The following is an 8,680-nucleotide window of genomic DNA, read 5'->3' on the forward strand; positions in this document are numbered from 1 at the left end:
TATTCATTAATGACTAATCTAATTTTTCTAATTGCTTGCCTATTGCCTTCTCCCTCTGTACTACTTTCTCTAATTATTCATAGTGAGTGATTTGGGGATGATGCATAAGCTTTACAATTTTTTTTAATTTAATGAAATTAGAAGTAATTTTGAGGGGGTGTTGATCAAGACAGTAGAGTAGGGACTCACCTCCTCCCATGAACACAGTAAGAATACATCTACATGTGGAACAGTACTCACTAAAAACTAACAAGACTGGCAAAAAGACCCTGTACAACCAAGGCTGTAAGAAAGATTAACATGGAATCAGGTACGAAGGAAGAGAAGTGATCAGGTCAGGACCCGTGTCCTTGGGAGGGGATACAGAGGAAAGAGAGATTACACGGGTGGAGATCCTTCCTGCGGAGTGAGAAGTTCAGCTGGCATACTGGGCCTCCCAGTCCTGCAGTACAAAACAGGGAAGACAAGCCCTCTTGGCTGGTTGGAGGGCTGGTGGGAATAACAGGAGGGCTTTAGGAAGTCTGAAGTCCACTTATGAGGAGTGTGTGCATGCCTGCTTGCTCCAGAAGCAGGCTGGAGAGGGCAGAATGAAAACTACACAAGTGGCTGGTTAGTTTCCTACAATTACCACTGCATACACCCCAGCCTGAGCCAAACAAATGCTCCAGCTCCAGTGGGGAGCTTGGCTGTGGACAGAGATGTGGCTTAGATCTGAAGTGGCAAAGCTGTCTCAGAGCAGGGCAGAGATACCCTTTACTGGTGCTTACACAGGCAGCTCATCAGAAACAGCCCCATTTCTCTCTGCAGCCAGACTGCCATAGCCCATGTCCCAACACACATCAAGAGCCCATCCAGGCTTCACCTGCTCTGAGGTACAGTTACATACCAAGTTGAGGGTGGATAAGGCCTAGCAAAGAGCCCATCTGTGAAGGACAAATAAGGCTCAGACCTGAAGGAGTGTTAGAGCACAGTAGAGACAGTCATTACTAGCACTTACACAGGTAGTGCACCTGAAGCAGTCTGGATCTCTGACCCTGGCCAGATGGCCAAAGCCCATGCCCTGACACAGGCCGAGTGCCCAAAATGGCCCCTCTTCCTCCAGCACTGTTCCTTTCTGGGGTGATGGTGCTGGGACTGGAAGGGAGGGGAACACACCTAAAGGGAACAGAGCTACCTCAGATCAGAAGCTCAGGGCTTCTGCTTAGCAACTTGAAATCTGATCCTGCAACTGATAGGGCAGCGATGGCCACTGAGAAGAGGGGAAGGCCTGGGTTGCCCCTGACTCTGGCTCTAGCCCCTCCACCTCCAGCTTCACCTCCTACCAAGGTGAGAGTTCCCAGCACACCCAGGGGAAAGACGTGACTCATGTCCATGTCAGATTCAGCACTCCCACCAACGCCATGCAGATTGTGTTGGGATGCCCCCACACAAGGGCACCACTTGAAGACTAGAATAGGTAACTGTTTCACTTAATTTCACAGAGACATAGAAAGTTAAGCAAAATGAGAAGACACAGAAATTTGTCTTAATTGACAGAACAAGAGAAAATGCCTGAAAAAGCAACTAATGAAACAAACAACTTACAAGATAAAGAATTCAAAGCATTAGCAGTATGAATGCTAAATGAATTAGGGAAACGAATAGATGAATATACTGAAAATTTTAACAAGGAACTAGGAAATATAAAGAATAACCAGTCACAACTGGAGAATACAATAAGTGAAATGAAATACACACTAGAAGGAATTAATAGCAGACTAGGTGATAGAGAAGAAAATATAAGTGATCTGGAAGATAGAATAATGGAAATCACACAATCAGAACAACAAAAAGAAAAACAAATTTAAAAATAAGAACAGTTTAAGGGACCTGTGGGACAACATTAAATGTACCAACATTCGTGTTATGTGGGTCCCAGAAGGAGAACAGGGAGAAGGGTGTCAAAAATGTACCTGATAAAAATGATGGCTGAAAACTTCCCCAAATTGAGGAAGGAAACAGATATCCAGATACAGGAAGCACAGAGGGTCCCAAATAAGATGAATTCAAATAGAGTCATAAACATAAATCATAATTAAAATTGCAAAAGTTAAAGAGAGGATTCTAAAAGCATCAAGAGAAAAACAAAGAGGACTATACAGAGCAATGCACATAAGGCTATCACCTGATTTTTCTGCAGAAACTTTACAGGCCAGAAAGGTGTGTCATGATATATTCAAAGTGCTAAAAAGGAAAAACCTGCAACCAAGGATACTGTAACCAGAAAGATTATTATTTAGAATTAAAGGTGAGATTAAAAACTTCTCAGACAGGCATAAACTAAAAGAGTTCATCAATACTAAGCCTATCCTAAAAGAAATGTTAAAGGGTCTTCTTCAAGTGGGAGAGAAAAGGCTGTAACAAGAAGTAAGAATACATAAAAAAGGAAAAATCCCACCAGTAGGGCAAATATATACTAAAGGCTGAGAATGAACTAATTAAACAAAGATCAAAAGTCAAACAATTGTAAACACAAATATAATTACAATAATCAGGAAAAGGAAAAATATGAAGATGTAAAATATGACCAAAAAACCCCGAAATGTGGGGGAGGGGAGTAAAAAGGGTAGATGTTTTAGAAGATGTCTGAACTTAAAGGACTAACTGGTTGAAACAAGTAGATACAGGTCAACATATATGAATTCATTGTAACCACAAACTGGAAACCTACAATAGATAAACAAAAACTAAAGAGAAAGGACACAGAGAACCCAAACATACACTAATGAAAATCATCAAACCACAGGGGAAGAAACAAAAGGAAAGAACACAGTAGAACTAAAAAAATGACAATAAAACAAGTAATAAAGTGGGAATAAGTACATACCTATTGGTAATTACTTTAAATGTCAGTGGACTAAATGCTCTAATCAAAAGATACAGGGTGACTAATGGGATTAAAAAAACAAGACTCATCTACATGTTGCTTACAAGAGACTTACTTCAGAGCTAAAGACACATAGAGATCAAATGTTAGGGGATAAAAAATTATGTTTCATGAGGATGGAAATGACAAGAAAGCAGGAGTAACAATATCATACCAAACAAAACAGACTTTAAAACAGTTTATAACAAAAGACAAAGGGCAATATATAGTGATAAAAAGATCAAGAAGATATTATACATGTCAACATATATGAAACCAATACACGAGTGGCTAAATATGTAATACAAATATTAACAGATAAATTATTGTACAATAATACAGTAACAGTAGGGAACTTTAGCACCTCACTTACATTAATTGACAGATCATTTGTATAGAAAATCAATAAGGAAATAGTAGTCATAGATGACATAATAGACTAGTTGGATTTATTAGATACTTAAAGGACATTCCATCCCAAAATAGCACAGTACATATTCTTTTCAAGTGCACAAAGGACATTCTCCAGGATAGATGACATGCTAGGCCACAAAACAAGTCTCAACAAATTTTAAGAGGATAGAAATTATATCAAGCATTTTTTCCCACTACAGTGGTATGAAATGAAATCAACTACAGAAAGAAGAATGGGAAAAGCACAAACATGTGGAGAGTAAACAACATGCTACTAAAAAACCAATGGGTCAATGAAGAAATCAAAGAAGAAATCAGAAAACATCTTGAGACACATGAAAATGGGAACACAACCTTCCAAAACCTATGGGATGCAGCAAAAGCAGTTTTAAGAGCAAAGTTCTTAGCTCTATAAGCCTACTTTAAGAAACAAAAATCTCAACAACAAAAATATCTAACCTACCATCTAAAGGAATTATAAAAAGAAAAAAAAGCCCAAAGTCAGCAGAAGGAAGGGGAAAATAAAGATCAGAGAGGAAGTAAATAAAATATTGACCAAAGAAAAATATTAGGAAGAATCAATGAAACCAAGAGCTGCTTAAAAAAAAAAAACAAAAAAAAACCAATGATAAACCTTTAGCTAGGCTCATCAAGAAAAAAAGAGAGAACTCAAATAAATCAAGCAACAAAAGAGGGGAAATAACAAACAATACCACAGAGACAAAAAATTATAAGAGAATACTTTGTACAGTTATATGCCAACAAACTGGATAATGTAGAAGAAATGGATAAATTTCTAGAAACATACAGCCTTCTCGACTGAATCAGTGAGAAATAGACAATCTGAACAGTCTAAACACTAGTAGTGAAATTTAATTTGTAATCATCATCATCATCATCATCATCATCATCATCATCATCATCATCTTCAAGCAAACAAAATTCAGGATTGGATGGTTTCACATGGGAATTCTACCAAACATATAAATAAGAGATAATATCTGTCCTTCTCAAGCTATTTCAAAAATTGAAGAGGATAGAACACTCCCAAATTCATTCTATGAGGCCACCATTACCCTGATACCAAAACTAGACAAAGATACTACCAAAAAAGAAAATTATAGACTAATATCTCTGATGAACATACATGCAAAAATCCCCAACAAAATATTAGCAAACTGAATTCACCAATATATTAAAAAGGATCATACACCATATCTAGTGGGATTTTTTCCAGATTGCAAGAGTGGTTCAACATACACAAATTAACCAATGTGATAAACAACATTAACAAAAAGAAGAACTAAAATTACACGATCATCTCAATACGTGCAGAAAAAGCACTTTACAAAATTCAACGTCCATTCATGATAAAAAAACCTTCATCAAAGTGAGTATAGAAGGGACATATCTCAACATCGTAAAGGTCATTTATGACAAACCCACAGCTAATATCAGACTCAATGGTGAAATGCTTTGCAAGGCTTTCCTCTAAAATTACAGACAAGACAAGGATGCACAATCTCACCACTTCTATTTAACACTATATTGCAAGTCCTCGTCACAGCAATCAGACAAAAGAATGTCATTCAAATAGAAGAAAAGAACTAAAGCTGTTACTATTTGCAAATAACGTGATACTATATATAGAAAACCCTAAAATCTCCACCAAAAACTATTAGAATTAATGAATGAATTCAGTAAAGTTGTAGGACACAAGGTTAATATACAGAAATCTGTTGTGTTTCTACACACTAATAATGAACCATCAGAAAATGAATGAATTCAGTAAAGCTGCAGGACACAAGATTAATATACAGAAATCTGTTGTGTTTCTGCACACTAATAATGAACCATCACAAAAAGAAAGCAAGAAAACAATCCTGCTTAAAATCACATCAAAAATCTAGGAATAAACTTAACCAAAGAGGTTCAAGGTTTATACTCTGAAAACTGTAAAACACTGATGAAGGAACTTGAAAATGATAAAAAGAAATGGAAAAATGTCCTGTAATCTAGAATTGTAACTATTAATATTATTAAAATGACTATACTATCCAAAGCAATCTACAGATTTAACATAGTCCTTATCAAAATATCCATGACATTTTTCACAGAACTAGAACAAATAATCCTAAAATTTATATGGAACAACAAAAGACCCTGAACTGCCAAAGCAATCTTCAGAAAAATGAACATCATTCTGGAGGCATCATGCTCCCTGACTTCAGACTATAGTACAAAGTTACAGTAATCAAAATAGCACAATACTGGTACAAAAATGGACACATAGATCAATGGAACAGAGAGCCAAGAAATAAACCCACACACTCATGGTTGATAAATCTATGACAAAGGAGGCAAGAGTTTAATGGTTAAAAAACAGTCTCTTCAATATTGGGAAAACTAGAGAGCTACATGTAAAATTAGATCAGAAAATTTTATCACACATATAGAAAATAAATTCAAAATGGATTAAAAACTTAAATGTAATACCTGAAATTATAAAACTCATAGAAGAGAACATATGCATAACACTCTAACATTAATCATAGCAATAGTTTTTTGGATCTGTCTCCTAAGTCAAAAGAAATAAAAGCAAAATAAACAAATGGGATCTAATTTAACTTGTAAGCTTTTGCAAACCAAAGGAAACTATCAACAAAATGAAAAGACAACCTGAATAGAAGAAAATATTTGCAAATTATATGACTGATAAGGGGTTAATACCCCAAATATAAACAGCTCATACATTATAAAATTTTTAAAAACCAAGTTTAAAAATGGGCAGAAGATCTTAATAGACATTTTCCCTAAGAAGACAAACAGATGGCCAATAGGTACATGAAAAGGTGCTTAATATCACCAATCATCAGAGAAATGCAAATAAAAACAACAGTGAGATATCACCTCACATCTATCAAATGGCTATCATCAAAAAGTCTACAAATAATGAATGTTGGGGAGGATGTGGAGAAAAGGGAATTCTTGTACACTACTGATAAAAATGTAAATTGGTGCAGCCACTATAGAGGTTCCTCAAAAAATTAAAACTAGAATTACCATATGATCCAGCAACTCCACTCCTGAGATGTGGAAGCAATTTAAGTGTCCATCAACAGATGAGTGGATAAAGAAGATGTGGTACACACAATGGAATATTACTCAGCTATAAAAAAGAATGAAATTCTTCCATTTGCAATGTGAATATACCTAGAGATTATTATTCTTTCTTTTTTTAATTGAAGTATATCAGTTTACAATGTTGTGTTAATTTCTAGTGTACAGCACAGTAGTTCAGTCATACACATATATATAGTCTTTTTCATATTCTTTTTCATTATAGGTTAGTATAAGATAGTGAATATAGTTCCTTGTGCTATACAGTATAAACTTATATCTATTTTATGTACAGTAGTTAGTATCTGCAAATCTCATACTCCAATTTATCCCTTCCCATCCCCTTTCCCCGCAGTAACCATAAGTTTGTCTTCTATGTCTGTAAGTCTGTTTCTGTTTTGTATTTATGCTTTGTGTTTTTTTTTTTTTCTTAGATTCCACATATAAGCGATATCATATGGTATTTTTCTTTCTCTTTCTGGCTTACTTACCTTAGAATAATAATCTCCAGGTCCATCCATGTTGCTGCAAATGACATTATTTTATTCTTTTTATGGGTGAGTAGTATTTCATTGTATAAATATACCACAGCTTCTTTATCCAGTCATCTGTTGATGGACATTTAGATTGCTTCCATGTCTTGGCTATTGTAAATAGTGCTGCTGTGAACATTGGGGTGCATTTATCTTTTCAAATTAAAGTTCCCTCTGGATATATGCCCAGGAGTGAGATTGCTGGATCATATGATAAGTCTACTCCTAGTCTTTTGAGGAATCTCCATACTGTTTTCCACAATGGCTGCACCAAACTACATTCCCACCAGCAGTGTAGGTTCCCTTTTCTCCACTTCCTCTTCAGCATTTATCATCTGTGGACTTTTGAATCATGGCCATTGTGACTGGTGTGAGGTGATACCTCATTGTAGTTTTGATTTATATTTCTCTGATAATTAGTGATACTGAGCATTTTTTCATGTACCTATTGGCTATTTGTATGTGTTCATTGGAGAATTGCTTTTTTAGGTCTTCTACCCATTTTTGGATTGGGTTGTTTTTTAAAAAAATTATTATTATTAAAGTGTATGGCCTATTCATATATTCTGGAAATTAAGATCTTGTCAATCTTATCTTTCGCAAATATTTCTCCCATTTCATAGGTTGTATTTTTGGTTTGCTTATGGTTTCCTTTGCTGTCAAAAACTTATAAGTTTAATTAAGTCTCATTTATTTATTTTTGCTTTTATTCCTATTGCCTGGGTAGACTGCCCTAGGAGAACATTACAAAGATACATATCAGAGAATGTTTTGCCTATGTCTTCTTCTAAGAGGTTTACAGTGTCTTGTCTTACAGTGTTTAAGTCTTTAAGCAACTCTGAGTTTATTTTTCTGTATGGTGTGAGGGAGTATTCTAACTTCACTGATTTACAAGCAGCTATCCAGTATTCCTGACACCATTTGCTGAAGAGTCTGTCTTTACTCCATTGTATATTCTTGCCTACTTTGTCAAAGATTACTTGACCAAAAGTCGGTGGGTTTATTTCTGGACTCTCTATTCTGTTCCACTGATCCATAAGTCTTTTTGTATAAATACCATGCTGTTTTGATTACTGCAACTCTGTAGTATTTTCTGAAGTCTGGGAGGGTTATTCCTCCAGCTTCACTCTTGTTCTTCAGCATTGCTTTGGCAATTCTGGGTCTTTTGTGATTCTATATAAATTTTAGGATTATTTGCTCTAGTTCTGTGAAAAATGACCTGGGTAATTTGATAGGGATCACATTAAATCTGTAGATTGCTTTGGGTGTTATGGGCATTTTAACAACACTAATTATTCCAATTCAAGAACAAAGAATATTTTTCCATTTATTTAAGTCATCTTTAATATACTTAGTCAATGTTTTGTAGCTTTCTGTATATAAGTCTTTCACTTCCTTGGTCAGATTTATTCCTAAGTATTTTACTTTTTTAGATGAGATTTTAAAAGGGATTGTTTCTTTACTCTCCTTTTCTGATTTTTCAATGTTAGTGTAAAGACATGTAACTGACTTCTGTATGTTAATCTTTAGGTTGTTATTCTTAGTGAAATATTTCAGACAGAGAAAGACAAATATATTATACTTACATGTAAAGTCTAAAAATGAAACAAGCAAATGTTTACAATGAAACAGAAGAGATTCATAAATATAGACAACAAAGCAGTGATTACCAATGGGGAAGGAAAGAGGTAAGGAGCAAGACTGGGGT

This window comes from Camelus dromedarius, chromosome 10 (genome assembly GCF_036321535.1).
Source record: "Camelus dromedarius isolate mCamDro1 chromosome 10, mCamDro1.pat, whole genome shotgun sequence".
Classification (NCBI taxonomy): domain Eukaryota; kingdom Metazoa; phylum Chordata; class Mammalia; order Artiodactyla; family Camelidae; genus Camelus; species Camelus dromedarius.